This window comes from Pseudophryne corroboree, chromosome 6 (assembly GCF_028390025.1).
Source record: "Pseudophryne corroboree isolate aPseCor3 chromosome 6, aPseCor3.hap2, whole genome shotgun sequence".
Lineage (NCBI taxonomy): Eukaryota > Metazoa > Chordata > Amphibia > Anura > Myobatrachidae > Pseudophryne > Pseudophryne corroboree.
The window spans coordinates 733057848-733072706 of record NC_086449.1 but is presented as its reverse complement, the minus strand read 5'-3'; the positions used below and the strand labels follow the sequence as shown (position 1 = coordinate 733072706).

At 44.0% G+C, this 14859-nt stretch overlaps 1 long non-coding RNA gene across 1 annotated transcript in view; it reads left to right on the top strand.

The window, feature by feature from the left end:
• The first annotated feature begins 11848 nt into the window (after positions 1 to 11848).
• The window catches only part of LOC134933337 (uncharacterized), a 177065-nt gene continuing 174054 nt past the window's right edge, over positions 11849 to 14859 (top strand). Inside the window, exons 1-2 of the long non-coding RNA XR_010179675.1 lie at positions 11849 to 11959; positions 12330 to 12430. This is a non-coding gene — a long non-coding RNA (uncharacterized LOC134933337). The remainder of the gene's footprint in view (positions 11960 to 12329; positions 12431 to 14859) is intronic.

Sequence of the window (14859 nt, the reverse complement as noted above, 5' to 3'; positions counted from 1 at the left end):
TGCAAATTAACCTGTGTAACTGCTTTTTTTAGTAGTGAAAAAGCAAATATCTTTGATATGCAAATTAGAGGTAAGGTGTCTCATAGGAGGCCAGTAAATGGTACATACAGTTGTGCTCATAAGTTTACATACCCTAGCAGAATTTGTGATTTTCTGGCCATTTGTCAGAGAATATGAATGATAACTCACAAACTTTTCTTTCACTCATTTATTATTATTTATTTATTAACAGTTTCTTATATACCACAGCATATTCCGTTGCGCTTTACAATTAGTACAACAGTAATAGAACAAAACTGGGTAAAAACAGACAGACATAGAGGTAGGAAGGCCCTGCTCGCAAGCTTACAATCTATAGGGAAATAGGCATAGATACACAAGGATAGATGCTACCTATTGCATAATGGTCCACCAGATTGCTAGGATCTTAATGGGTTGTATGATGATACCCCACAAAGTTGGCCAAGTGTCAGGAGGGTGTGAGACTAAAGAAAGACAAGATATGTGATGTTATGAATACTCTACAGAGGATGTAATTAGATAGGGAAGCACTGAAGGTTATGTGGGTGGGTCTGGAATTTGATAGTCTTGTCTGAAGAGGTGAGTTTTCAGGGAACATTTAAAGGTTTGGAGACTAGAGGCGAGTCTTACTGTGCGTGGGAGGGCATTCCACAGAGTGGGTGAAGCCCGGATAAAGTCCTGTAATTTTGAGTGTGAACAAGTAATGCGTGTGGATGAGAGACGTAGATCTTGTGCAGAGCGGAGAGGTCGGGTAGGGAGATATTTTGAGATGAGTGAAGAGATGTATGTTGGTGCAGTTTGGTTAATAGCCTTGTATGTGAGTAAAAGTATTTTATATTTAATACGGTAGAATACCAGTAACCAAAGGAGGGACTGACAGAGCGGATCTGCGGACGATGAACGACTGACAAGGAAGATTAGCCTCGCAGCTGCATTCAAAATGGATTGTAGTGGTGAGAGCCTATGTTTGGGAAGACCGGTCAGGAGACTATTACAATAATCAATGCGGGAGATAATGAGAGCATGGATTAGAGTTTTTGCTGTGTCTTGTGTAAGATATGGTCGTATTTTGGATATGTTTCTTAGATGTATGTAACATGATCTTGAGACAGATTGAATGTGGGTAACAAAGGACAGTTCAGAGTCAAGAATGACACCTAGGCAGCGAGCTTGTGGGGTAGGGGTGATTGCCGAGTTCTCAACAGTGATAGAGATATCAGGTTGGAAACTACTATTGGCCGGTGGAAATATAATTAATTCTGTTTTGGAAATATTAAGTTTGAGGTGGCGAGATGTCATCCAAGATGAAATGGCAGAAAGGCATTCAGTGACACGGCCCAATACAGATGGTGACAAATCAGGGGAGGATAGGTAGATTTGAGTATCATCCGCATACAGATGGTACTGAAATCCGAAAGAGTTGATTAGTTTTTCAAGAGATGTGGTATAGATAGAGAAAAGCAGAGGACCTAGGACTGAGCCTTGCGGTACTCCAACTGAGAGAGGTAGCGAAGGAGAGGTGGAATCAGAGAAACGAACACTGAAGGAGCGATTAGATAGGTAGGATGAGAACCAAGAAAGGGCTGTGTCCTGAATACCTAGGGATTGTAGTGTTTGTATGAGAAGAGAGTGGTCAACAGTGTCAAAAGCAGCAGAGAGATCAAGGAGAATAAGTAGAGAGTAATGTCCTTTAGATTTAGCAGTGACCAAATCATTCACTACCTTAGTCAGTGCTGTCTCTGTGGAGTGTTGGGCACGAAATCCTGACTGAAGTGGGTCCAGTAGGCTGTGTAAGTTAAGAAAGTGTGTGAGGCGAGTGTAGGCATGCTCATGGTTAGTGGTTGGGTGAAGCCATTTATTGTCAAACAACTGTGTTTACTCTTTTTAAATCATAATGACAACAGAAACTACCCAAATGACCCTGATCAAAAGTTTACATACCCCAGTTCTTAATACTGTGTATTGCCCCCTTTAACATCAATGACAGCTTGAAGTCATTTGTGGATGAGGCTCTTTATTTTCTCAGATGGTAAAGCTGCCCATTCTTCTTGGCAAAAAGCCCCCAGTTCCTGTAAATTCTTGGGCTGTCTTGCATGAACTGCACGTTTGAGATCTCACCAGAGTGGCTCAATGATATTGAGGTCAGGAGACTGAGATGGCCACTCCAGAACCTTCACTTTATTCTGCTGTAGCCAATGACAGGTCGACTTGGCCTTGTGTTTTGGATCATTGTCATGTTGGAACGTCCAAGTACGTCCCATGTGCAGCTTCCGGGCTGATGAGTGCAAATTTTCCTCCAGTATTTTCTGATAACATGATGCATTCATCTTGCCATCAATTTTGGCCAAGTTTCCAGTGCCTTTGTAGCTCACACATCCCCAAAACATCAGCGATCCACCTCCGTGTTTCACAGTAGGAATGGTGTACCTTTCATCATAGGCCTTGTTGACTCTTCTCCAAATGTAACGTTTATGGTTGTGGCCAAAAAGTTCAATTTTGGCCTCATCACTCCAAATCACTTTGTTCCAGAAGTTTTGAGGCTTGTCTCTGCTGTTTGGAGTATTGTAAGCAGGATGCTTTGTGGCATTTGCGTAGTAATGGCTTTCTTCTGGCGACTCGACCATGCAGCCCATTTTTCTTCAAATGCCTCTTTATTGTGCATCTTGAAACAATCACATCACTTTTTTTCAGAGAGCCTTGTATTTCAGCTGAAGTTAATTGTGTATATTTCTTTGCATCCTGAACAATTTTCCTGGCAGTTGTGGCTGAAATGTTTGTTGGTCTACCTGACCGTGATTTGGTTTCCACAGAATCCCTCATTTTCCATTTCTTAATTAGAGTTTGAACACTGCTGATTGGCATTCTCAATTGCTTGGATATCTTTTTATATCCCTTTCCTCTTTTATACAGTTCAATTACCTTTTCCCGCAGATCCTTTGACAATTCTTTTGCTTTCCCCATGACTCAGAATCCAGACACGTCAGTGCAGCAGTGGTTGAAAGATGCAAGGGTCTTTCAGGAGTCCAGAAACTCACTGACCTTTTTATACACACACACTGACTACAAGCAAACAGATCACAGGTGAGGATGGTTACCTTTAGTAACCATTCAAACACGTTTGTGTCAACTTGTGTGCATGTTATCAGGCCAAAATCTCCAGGGTATGTAAACTTTTGATCAGGGTCATTTGGGTAGTTTCTGTTGTCATTATGATTTAAAAAGAGTAAACACAGTTGTTTGACAATAAATGGCTTCACCCAACCACTAACCATGAGTAAAAGAAAAGTTTGTGAGTTATCATTCGTATTCTCTGACAAATGGCCAGAAAATCACAAATTCTGCTAGGGTATGTAAACCTAAGTATGTGTATATTTATATCAGTGTATGTTCTGCAAGATAGCTATTCAATCTGAATCATATCATTTAAATTATAGATTATTGCAGTCATTATAGATCTGTGTGAAATCGGATACATTTGTTTGCTATACAGATAAATTTGAAATAAATGTATTTAAGGGAGTAATTATAGACATGACACGCAGTTCTGGCCTGGTTGTTATACAGAAAAAAAAACTGGGTGTTGTGTTAAGTGAGCGATTATAGTTAGTATTGCTCACATTTATAGAGACTGTGTGGTAGAGCGCTCGTAGTGTAAAAAGCACGCTGGTCGCGTGGTTACGCAAGGTTGCGTAGGAATACGGACGCTAAGTACAAAGCACACAATATTTGTTCAATTAAGGTGGGATAGTAGACACTTAATACAATAGCACATAATTATCCGATTTCAAAAGCAGGTTACTCTAAAATTTAGTTTAAAAACTGTAAGCACCTCTGGAATAAAGCTACTGACCTAAAGGGAGTAAACAATTTTCTGTACAGAAAAACAAAGTGTATTTGAGTGAGTGAAAGCGGAGTGAGAAGATTTGAACCCGGGAATTTGGGATCCCGTCGTTGTTACACCAAGTGAGTGGAGGCTTGGCGGCGTGAGGCGGCTGACTCACGTTAGTATAGATAGTAAAGTGCGCAAATCATGAGGGGATTTGTAGAGGAGCATGATATAGAATTGTGCATTCCGCAGAAGTAAAGAAATTGTGAATTGAAGTTTAAAGATTTTGTATTACGCTCCGGTTGAGGTTTCGCAGCTTGTGATTCGATTCCAGTGGTCGTAGGGTGGATAGGTAATAAGTACCTATACGCTGTGTGATTGGACCGCATGTTTGTGGGTGCGATACATAGCGCAACTTGATACCTCTTTTACGAGCTTTTGCGTAAAATCGCGGTATCATTAGCGCCATGTAGAGCATACGCAAGCGTGATTTGTGTATAAGTGCATAGGGAGTTTTCGCTGGTCTCTCTCAGGAAAATCTCCAACGGTAGATATTAACTGGAAAAGGTAAGTCACTCCTAGCACTTCCAGTGAAATAGAAACCAATTAGGGACCTCACTGGGTACGCGGTGGTCACTATTGGAGTGAGTCGTGATACATCAGCGGAGCTGGAGTGGGTGAAAGCGCTCTAAGAACTTTCACCGTCTATTCGTGTCGTGCATTGGGGATTGCATAAAAGGAAAAAGTCCGCAATGGGATCCAATTGCACAAGCGGTGACGTATGGTAGCCAGGGTTCAGGCTGAAGAGCCGTGGCCCAAGGGGTCAGCGAGGTTTATTATGTGTGGGAAATATGGTGCACACGCGAAGACTTTTTGTTCTGAATGGATACGTATGACTGCGAAAGATAGGGCCCCATTCCCAAAGATGGGTAGCTTTGAATCAGAGGTGTTACAGAACGTAAAGATTAAAATATGTCTGATTAAATCTAGAAAACAAAGGGTCAGACATACAAATTGTTTAAACCTGTGGCAGCAAGAGGGGTTGTGAGTTTGATCCTAAGGTATTGCAGGTGGTATGTCTAACCAAAGTCATATAAGACAAGAATGGAAATATAAGAACTGTTTTAACTTGTAGCAACAATAAACAAGTAGGAAGAAAAAGAGAATGCAAGTACACCGCCATATGTAGATGTGGAAGCAGTTACGGCCAGTATACAAACTAAAGAAAATAATAAAAATATGAAAAATATGACTGGAACCTATATATGTACTAATGAATGTTGAAGTTTTATTTAGGAGGAGAAGGCGACCTGTTTCAGCCATTTCTCATGCACTCAGAGGAGTATCCAACCGGTAAAAGAAGAGCAGTAGCCTGCGGGGGAAGTGGCTGAGACCAGCGGAACTGGTAAGTATGGTATCATTCGTGTACATATATAGTAAAACCCAAATATAAAAATAAAAAATCAAGAAAGTAACGTCAGAAATGGAGAAAAAACCTGTCCGCACATTAGTATTTGCCAGTAGGAAAGCGGACAGAGACAGGGTGACCCCCGGGTATTTCTTTTAGTTACCATATAAGAAGTATTCATTCCTAGTAATGCCCCTAGTCAAGATAAGCTCAGAAATATTTGTTGGACCATGTACAGACCCTTAATACGGGATGAGAAGGATTGAATGAATACTTCGCATGACCTAGAAGCTTGTTAAACTTTTTTTTTTTTTTGTCTTTTGCAGTAATTGAAAACTCTCCGTCTGGATAAGATCACTGGTAAACACTAATTCGGCAAATGGGAGGTAGCTGTCTCTGTGCTAATGGACGGGCTCAATAAGGCATTGAGGGTCAGGGTGCAGACTTCTTTGCCAAATTGGAAAGGGGTCACAGTAGCTAATCTTAGAGAGTGTGCTATTGAACATCACAAGAATAGTGCTGGGTGCAGAGAACAACAGGTGGAGAGGTAAGTATACAGGCACATACAGGAAAGACCCATCAGTCCAAACCCCAGATCCCTAATGGTAAGTCAAGGTCAATAATATGTTACACTTGTAGGAAGTAAGGGCATTTTGCCAGAGATTGTAGGAGTAGTAGGACACATAGTCAATATAGACCCCCTAGACAGAAAACACAAGCCACATTATTAAACACATAGACGGGACCAAGGGACATATAGTAAGGAATCACAAGCCATATAGAAAACACAGATTTGGCTAATGGGAAGAACAAAAAAAATGCAACATTACCCTTTGCAAAACTTGCTGGGGTTAAGATGGGGCCTCTAAACTCTTGCTTCTTTTTCCTAGCAGAAATGGCCCCTGATTAACTTAACAGGAGCTTTGTTAGATATGATATACATATAATGTGCTCCCGCTCAGGAAGTACAAAGTATGTTAGACACTCACGAAGACTAATGTTACATTTCACTGTTCTAGATGCATGTCCATCACAGGTAGAGGAAATCATCTCACAGATACCGGGTTCCCTATGAACTTAGGATGGACAGGACACTGGATTGATGGCTGGGATAGTCCCAATAGCGATACGACAAACACAGAATTTTTTTAAGGGGAGTAGACCAAGTAGAGAATCACTTCCCCGTAGTGCCCAATCCAGTTGTCAATTTTTTATAAAATCTTCTCCACCTCTACAAACTCATCTGTCACCAACCTCTATTCTGTTTCTCCACAGTTTCCTCTTCATCTTTTGCGTTCACACAGGGCGGTACAACACATGGACCCAATTACAGTTCAAACTCCACATGCCTAGGTCCTTCAGAGTTCTGCCCAAACCCAGTATATCTCAACATCACGATAACACCAGTTTTACTGCAGTGTGCCTTGTCATGCACAAAGGGTGGAGGAAGGATGAGAATACTGGTGAAGGGAAATTTTGTATAGACACTGATATACCTGTTGGTGAATGGCAAACCTGACATTTTCTTTTTCATTTTCTTCTTCTTTCTCTCCTCTAGAGATGTTGTTTTTCTTTTTTTTGAGTTATGCTCATGGTACTCTACATTGCAAACACACAACGACTTCATACAGTTAACACCCTTTAGGAATTATTGTTATGTATTGGTGTGCACTGATGTTTTCTCAGACTGGGTAGAGGCATTTCCTGCAGCCACGGATGCTGCTGTGTTTACCACAAAGAAAAATTGCGCAGAAATTTGTGTGTAGATAATGGTACCCCTAGAAGTAGGAGCAAAGCTTGAAATTGTACTTTTGTGATCATAGATACTGCCACTAGTATTATGTAGCATCGTAACCACTCCCAGATCTTCACTTAACGAATCACCCTCTTCGAAATTTGTTTTTGTTTTTGTTTTGGTATTTGTGTCTTTTTTTTTTTTTTGGAAGACAACCCCATGTCATGATTGATCCGCACAATGATCAGAAATACACCAATGAGGTGACAGTACAGTACTTTATCGAGATGAGCCAGCATTTGAGAACTTGACAAAAGAACTTGAAACTGTTGATTGCTGGTATGCCAAATACTAACTGTCTTGATTGTGAACCAAGAGACTGTGTGATTGTTCTTACCCTCAGGTTGCCTAATAGACAGGTGGGAAGGACCGTACCAAGTTTTGTTGACAGCACTATCCCAGTGAATGTAGCCGAGAGAGACTTGGGTCCATGATTCCCATTGCAGGAAAGTCGGTAGTCCGGAAGGAACTCATAAAGGGAGTGAAATCGCAGAAATATCACCCGAGACTCTGTTCCGTGAAGACTGAGAGGCGGCACTGTTGAACACTACCTGAGCATACTAAAGGATTGCAGAAAGACCAGTCATTGTAATTGATTTGTTATGAACAAGAGTTGTTTTGTTCTATTTCTCTTTTCTCTCTTTTCCCGCTGACAAACATTTTTTTTCAGGACATTCTATTTTTGCAAGCTTTTTTTATGAGGAGTCGAGTGTGGGACTGGGACTGGTTCTGGAGGAAGGAGTGATTTCCTTATAGGATCCCAGGGTTAGCCGATCAGTTTGTTAAAGCCAGAGAAAAATCAAAGGTCTAGTAGTTATGGAGTTCGAAGGTAACGTGATAGGCTATTGTCTGAGGAATACTGTATTTTGTAGTTATTATGACACCATATTTGAAGATGAGAGCATCCAGAGATGTCAGTCTAGCAATAAGGTGACAGACATCCCTTGAGTGATTACCACTCACTAGTGGGTAAAGGTCTTAAACCAAACGGAATGTTGCATGTGCTCACAGGTACCTCTAAAACAAAAAGATGCAGGATTAGTGCCATTTTTTTTTTAGAGTTAGCTGAGGTACTTGAATTACACGGAAGGGGGAGGGGACCGGTGGACAAAGAATATAATATAACTAGACCCCCTAGCCCTAAGATCCACCAGTATCATAGATAAATCCTTGGTATGCTTAAATCTCACCAATTTCAATCAGACAATGGCTATTCACACATTGCAGATAAAGAGCTCATTAATATATGTGGAAGAAAGGTTTATGAGTGGCTCTCCCCGAACTCCGAAGGTTTATGTTATTTAGGAAGGACACTACTTATAACCCTTGTTCAATGATTAAACAGACCTAGCATACGTTCCAGAAATGGAGAAAATGATAGGAATATGTAGATCATAAAAATTTTATATGTCACTTTCACGATTTGTTTGTGTCTTCTTCATCTACCCAGCAGAACCTCAATCGAATCCAAACATCAGTGTACAAAGACGTAGGTACATGTGCAGTATGTGTGAAATGTACGTCCAAATCAGACAAGATAGGCCAAAGCACTGTCCCAGCATACTCTATAGGTTGAATGTTGTCCCACACCCAACCAGTGGTCCCGTGACCACCAAGTGCACATAGAGGATGTCTCGTCCTCGTCCCTGTCTTCCCCAAATATGGTCAAACATCTGATTTGTGAAATGAATACATACTTGTGTCTAGGTCACCGATTATTGTCTGGAATATTTTTCTTCTGTTAATAATTTATTGCAGTTATTGTTTACTGCCAAAGTGTGGACTGTCGCAGTCAAAAATATTACACAGAGAGAACATACAGACTCCACACATTATAAGTCGCTATGCTTGCAAATACGCGCAGCGAGCACAGCAATATATGGTAACACACGCATTTACACGGACATGCCACAGAGATGGATTTGACACATATTTCATACAGCACATAATTATAATAATATCAAGCGCCAGACATCATAATGATTTAAAATTATAAAATGGAGTAACGTCATGTATGTGTATTATTGGAGCAGAGCAAGATAGACATGTCGTATTTGGTATTAAAGCAACCAGATTAATGTGTAGATTCATTTGATAGTTGTTATTAAGTTGTAGGACATTGCTATGAGTAGTTATGATTAAATGTATAAAAGCTAAAGTCACTCTTAATAGGACAATGGACATTCCAAGCAGTTGGTGGACAGGAAACTCAGGCCAGCCCTTTTCATGTCTTCAAGGCTGAACTTTGTTAGCATACGAATAGACCAGTGACTCATCATGAATGAGAAAGTTCCCTCCCTTAGACTAGATGTGTGCACTCCCCCAAACTAGATAGCACATTGCTGAAGAGACACACAGGAGTCTCTGTCCTTCCCTGGGTGCTGTTCGAGATGCTGTCTGCCCAGTTCCTGTATTTATTTACAGAGAGAGAAAGAGTGATATGGAGGGAAGAATTTATATGAGAAAGATATGGTAATTGTATCGCTGGCCTGTAACTGTATGTATTAACTGCTTACTGTATAAATTGTAACCATATAACTATATGTATACTGTACATTGTGATATATTGAATACATATCCTTTTAATAACAAATATATACATCAATGAGCTTTGGAACTCAGATAATGTGTGGGTGTATTGATTTCTCTTATGGGATGCAGTGTTTTGCGATGTATAGCGCACATTCATGGCACATGGTAATAAGATGTGCAGGCGTCTACAGTATATATTAGAGCGGGCATTTTAAATATTTGTTAGAAAGCAATTTGGTATTTACACAGGAGGCACTGCTAAGGACACACTGGTCAGGAGGCACTGGTCAGGACACACTGGTCAGGAGGCACTGGTCAGGACACACTAGTCAGGAAGCACTGGTCAGGACACACTGGTCAGGAGGCACTGGTCAGGACGTGCTCTCATTTTCTTTGGCCCTAGCACATATGCAAACAAGGTGTCATTGAGGTTAACTATCAACGGTAATATCGATTGTGACTTACCAATGGGCATTCCTACACCCGAATCTGTAAGCCCACCTTACCACAGAATGTAGGGCAGGCAGATATTTCATTGGCTCCCTGCAGATGGCCTTTCTAACGCACCCCTGTAAGTATAAGAGATACTTAGGGGCAGGGCTTAAAGTGTTCCTGGTGAGATGGTGGAACTCATGGAGGAGGACCATGGAAGCACCAGGACCTCAGGAAGGAGTAGGTGGCTGCAGCTCATCAGCAACACTAGTGCCACCTGTATCATCGATTGACGCAGATGATGGGGCGGGCTTTTCTGTTGGAATTACTGTGCAGGGCAATGGAGGAGGTGGAACTAGTTCCCCCTACAATTACAGGTGGTGGAACTCAGTTCCACCTCGTTCCCCCCCACTTTAACCCCTGCTTAGGGGCATATTCAATCACAGTTGGATCCTCTCCGACTAGAGGATCCAATGCTTCAGTATTCAGTAGCGGGACGTTTCTGCCAGTTTCCCTTCCCATTCCGACCATTCATTTCCGCCCTCTCTTATGAGCAAAAATTAATGGTAGAAAACGGCCAGATTTCGACAGCGGTGGGGTTGAAAACATATGGATGAGAAGAGATTCCGCTCATCCATGTGTTTTTTGACTTGTCGGAAATTCCGACAGGGCAGGAGAGTTGCACTTCAATTGAATATCGAAGTGTCAAAAAGTTCTGGTTATCGGCGGAAAGTGCCGTCTTTCCACCCTGTCGGAACTTCCGACAATAATTGAATACTCCTCTTAGACACTGTTTTCCCCTTCCACTAAAATTGTTTTGTTATTGTAACATTCCACTGTCCAAGAAAATTATTTTATATAAACCAAACAATGGCAGATGACCAACTTCTGTAATGCTTCATGGTGTTAATTAGCTCATCAACTCCCTTGCTTACACACATATCTAAGAAATAAAATGTGCACGCATCACACAGCAGAGTTTCAGAGATCAGAGGCGCCATGGCCAGACTTCTGCGTTTAGAGTTAGGCAGCAGGCACATAGAGATAACAGCTGTGAGTAGCAATCCACAACTGAGAACAGAAACTGTCGGGATGCATAATGCGCCTCTCCCCAATTTGTGTCAATAATTATTTTGAAAACAAAATAAAGATTAAAAAGGGCTAATTAGCAAGGAAAAAGCCAGAACAGCAGTTCCTAATGTGCCTGTGGTGGTGCAATCTTGAGGAGCTGCCATTATTTCCCTGCATAGATTAAAAGCAGGAGATAATATTTCCAGTGCGGCTTAATTATTTCTTTCAAGCTGTTTTTGTTTCACTGGGTATAACCACATATTTGACACACTTAGTTCAAGTGTCTCAAGGGAGGAGCGCTGCAATATTTTATCCTGGCCATTTTAAATAGTGTTGCTGTTAATGTTATTTATCTATCTATCTAATGATTATACAGTATATCAGTGACATGCGGTGAGGTCTTTGGCTGGGGAGGCACACATATACACTCATATATATATATATATATATAGGGATGCTGCTGGATCGGCACTCTACATGATAGTGATAACAAGTACCTGCGTGCCCTTGTGTAAATAAATAGTCCTCTAGATACTCTCCTGGCAGAGAGAGCAAAACACGGCACTGCAGGGTTTTCAAATAGCTGAAGTTTAATTCAACGTTTCGGGACCCAAAGTCCCGTCGTCAGGAAAATATCATACAAACAGTGACATGTGAAGGGCTTACCTTATATCCCTGAATCGTCCATATCTCCCCCTCCTCCTCATTTCCAGATGCACGCCGAAGCCGGGGCGCCGTCAGCGGGACGGAAGGGGCGTGTCGCATATGTGTGACGTCAGCTCCACATGTCCCTGCGGTTGCTAGGCAACCCCCATACACATCCTATGGTTGCTAGGCGCCGCTCTGATGCGAGTCCCTGTGATCGGCGTGTTCTGTAAGAGACATTGGTGGGGAGAATAGACATAAACATACACCCAGTGACAATAGAAAAACATTTAAAACTACATAAAACACAACATGAAAAAACGTGACATGAGTAGCAAAGGCCAGTGGATATTATGACCGCCAATGATTCCTAGGGAGAAAAGTAATTATGTATTCATGCACTGAGGAAAAAGCTCACATCTATTTGAAACCCACAGGTGTATCCAACAAGATTATAAGGCGTGTATTAAAATTAATATAGGGGAGCACCCCCTCGCTGGACCATGACCTGTGGGTAACGAGCTAAGTGTGCAAACTATGGTAATGAAATAACATCAATACATTTATGTTAAAGAGTTCCACATAATTCTTTCATTTAGGCCGTTGGGGGCTACCGTGTTGAGACGGAAAATCCACGAGGCTTCGGCGTGCATCTGGAAATGAGGAGGAGGGGGAGATATGGACGATTCAGGGATATAAGGTAAGCCCTTCACATGTCACTGTTTGTATGATATTTTCCTGACGACGGGACTTTGGGTCCCGAAACGTTGAATTAAACTTCAGCTATTTGAAAACCCTGCAGTGCCGTGTTTTGCTCTCTCTGCCAGGAGAGTATCTAGAGGACTATATATATATATATATATCTCCATCTGCTCCCTCTCTCACTTGAGATGTGCCCTGTGTAGGTGCCGCTCAGGGCCGGTGTAAGGGGGTTCGGCGCTCTCCCTTAACTTATAAAGGGACAGCATGCATCACAAAAGAGGGGTGTGGTCTCACAAGGAAGGGGCATGGACACAATAGCACCTGAAAACAGTACCTTCAATTCAAATTACGCCACACTGTAGCACAATCTTATTCACATTACACTGTATGTAGTCCCCATGATTCATATTACGCGACATAGTAGTGTCCCTTATACTTATGTACAGCATTGCCTGAGTTTCTGATTATTTTTTAAGCTATTATCCCCAGCTCTGCCAGAGGATACTTTTTCTTCTCTCTATTTACTCCTGTCTCTCAGCACCCTTTTCCCCATCTATTTCCCTCCCCTCTTTCCCTTTCTCACTCCCACTACTTTGAGAGTCACAGGGAGGCTGAGGGCAGGGAGACTGAGGGCGGGATGTACTAAAGCAAAAATGCGGTAAAACCCCCGAAAACGGGGGTTTTACCGCATTTTCATATTTACTAACACCCTACCGCCGCGTTTTCGGCATCCAGGGTATCGCCATCTCTGGATGGCGATACCCTATAGAAGCCTATGGGCTTCTTTTCGCCGACCGCCGCAACCCGCCGACACCGCCGCAGACGCCTCCCCCCCTCCCCCCCAGCTTACCTTCCTCCATGATGCCCCGGACCCGGAAGGTAATCTCCTCCTCCCCCTAGCAACGCAGCCGGACGTCCTTCCGGCTGCAGGGGGGAGGAGGAGGCGCCGGGGGCAGCCTGCTGCTGCTACCCGGCATCAAGGCAGTGTGGGGACCCCATGGAGGTGACGGAGACCCCCCGCAGACCACCTAACAGGTATCACGGGGGGCCTCCGTCACCGCATCGCGATGTTGATCGCATATGTTAGTACATACGCGATCAACATCGCTGCGGTAACCGGCGAGGTGCGGCGATGTATGTTAATACATCCCGCCCTGAGGGAGAGATACAGGAAGGGTGAGGGCAGGGATGCTGAGGGGGAGATACAGGGAGGGTGAGGTCAGAGATGCTGAGGGGGAGATACAGGGAGGGTGAGGGCAGGGACGCTGAGGGAGAGATACAGGGAGGGTGAGGGCAGGGATGCTGAGGAGGAGATACAGGAAGGGTGAGGGCAGGGATGCTGAGGGGGAGATACAGGGAGGGTGAGGTCAGGGATGCTGAGGGAGAGATACAGGGAGGCTGAGGGCAGGGAGACTGAGAGAGAGATACAGGAAGGGTGAGGGCAGGGATGCTGAGGGAGAGATACAGGAAGGGTGAGGGCAGGGATGCTGAGGGGGAGATACAGGGAGGGTGAGGTCAGGGACGCTGAGGGAGAGATACATGGAGGGTGAGGGCAGAGATGCTGAGGGAGAGTTACATGGAGGGTGAGGGCAGGGATGCTGAGGGAGAGATACAGGGAGGGTGAGGGTAGAGATGCTGAGGGAGAGTTACATGGAGGGTGAGGGCAGGGATGCTGAGGGGGAGATACAGGAAGGGTGAGGGCAGGGATGCTGAGGGGGAGATACAGGGAGGGTGAGGGCAGGGATGCTGAGGGAGAGTTACATGGAGGGTGAGGGCAGGGATGCTGAGGGAGAGATACAGGAAGGGTGAGGGCAGGGATGCTGAGGGAGAGCTACAGGAAGGGTGAGGGCAGGGATGCTGAGGGGGAGATACAGGGAGGGTGAGGTCAGGGACGCTGAGGGAGAGATACAGGGAGGGTGAGGGCAGAGATGCTGAGGGAGAGTTACATGGAGGGTGAGGGCAGGGATGCTGAGGGGGAGATACAGGGAGGGTGAGGGCAGAGATGCTGAGGGAGAGTTACATAAAGGGTGAGGGCAGGGATGCTGAGGGGGAGATACAGGAAGGGTGAGGGCAGGGATGCTGAGGGGGAGATACAGGGAGGGTGAGGGCAGGGATGCTGAGGGAGAGATACAGGGAGGGTGAGGGCAGAGATGCTGAGGGAGAGATACGGGGAGGGTGAGGGCAGGGATGCTGAGGAGGAGATACAGAGAGGGTGATGGCAGGGATGCTGAGGGGGAGATACAGGGAGGGTGAGGGCAGGGATGCTGAGGAGGAGATACAGAGAGGGTGATGGCAGGGATGCTGAGGGGGAGATACAGGGAGGGTGAGGGCAGGGATGCTGAGGGGGAGATACAGGGAGGGTGAGGGCAGGGATGCTGAGGAGGAGATACAGAGAGGGTGATGGCAGGGATGCTGAGGGGGAGTTAC